Source organism: Apium graveolens, chromosome 1, assembly GCF_009905375.1.
Source record: "Apium graveolens cultivar Ventura chromosome 1, ASM990537v1, whole genome shotgun sequence".
Classification (NCBI taxonomy): Eukaryota; Viridiplantae; Streptophyta; class Magnoliopsida; order Apiales; family Apiaceae; genus Apium; species Apium graveolens.
Window position 1 is genome coordinate 78,615,443 of NC_133647.1, and position 855 is coordinate 78,616,297.

The 855-nt window shown below is 42.0% G+C and overlaps 1 non-coding gene across 1 annotated transcript; it reads right to left on the reverse strand.

Annotated features, from left to right (window-relative positions):
• Positions 1-366: 366 nt before the first annotated feature.
• Positions 367-473, reverse strand: LOC141682799 (small nucleolar RNA R71). The gene has a single exon (XR_012559954.1). It is a non-coding gene; the product is annotated as a small nucleolar RNA R71 (small nucleolar RNA).
• Between the last annotated feature and the right edge of the window lie 382 nt (positions 474-855).

The window sequence follows — 855 nt, forward strand, 5'->3', positions numbered from 1 at the left end:
GAAGGCTTTGATGGATTACTCTCAATTGAAGATTGATGATATTCAGTCTAGCATTGTCTGACCAGCCATCTCGGCTAACACCTTTGAGAGCAAGTCAAGCACAATTCAGATGATACAGAACTCAGTTCATTTTGGGGGTTCTCCGACAGAAGACCCCAACATGCACATCAGAGATTTCATCGAGATCTGCAACACTTTCAAGTTCAATGGAGTTTCTGAAGATGCTATTAAGGTGAGGCTTTTCCCATTCTCTCTGTGGGATAAAGCTAAATGCTGGTTACATTCTCTACCACCAGGGTTTAACACCAAATGGGAGGATCTTGCTCAAAGTTCCTGACTAAATTCTTTCATATGGAGAAGACTGCTGCAATCAGAAATGCACTTATTCAATTTGCTCAGCAATCTGGAGAATCTTTATGTGATGCTTGGGATCGCTACAAAGAGATGCTTAGAAAGTGTCCTCACCATGGGATGCCTGACTGGATGATCATTAATAGGAATTTTGGAAGTGAACGCAGCTACTGCTATAGCTACTCAGCTTAAGGCTTTGACGATGAAGGTGGATTCTTTTGCTAATTATGGAGTTAATCAAATCACTAGTGTTTGTGAGCTTTATGTTGGTGCGTATGAGACTGATCAGTGTGTTATTTCTAGTGAATCAGCTCAGTTTGTGAGCAACTTTCAGAGGTCGCAGTAATCAGTTCCAGCCACCTATGATCCCAATAACCGCAATCATCTTAACTTCAGCTGGAGCAATACTCAGAATGCGGTTCAGCAGCCTTATCAGCAGTATGCAGCAAAGAAATACAACCCTCCTGGTTTTCAACAACCGCAATATGCACCAAGACAACAACT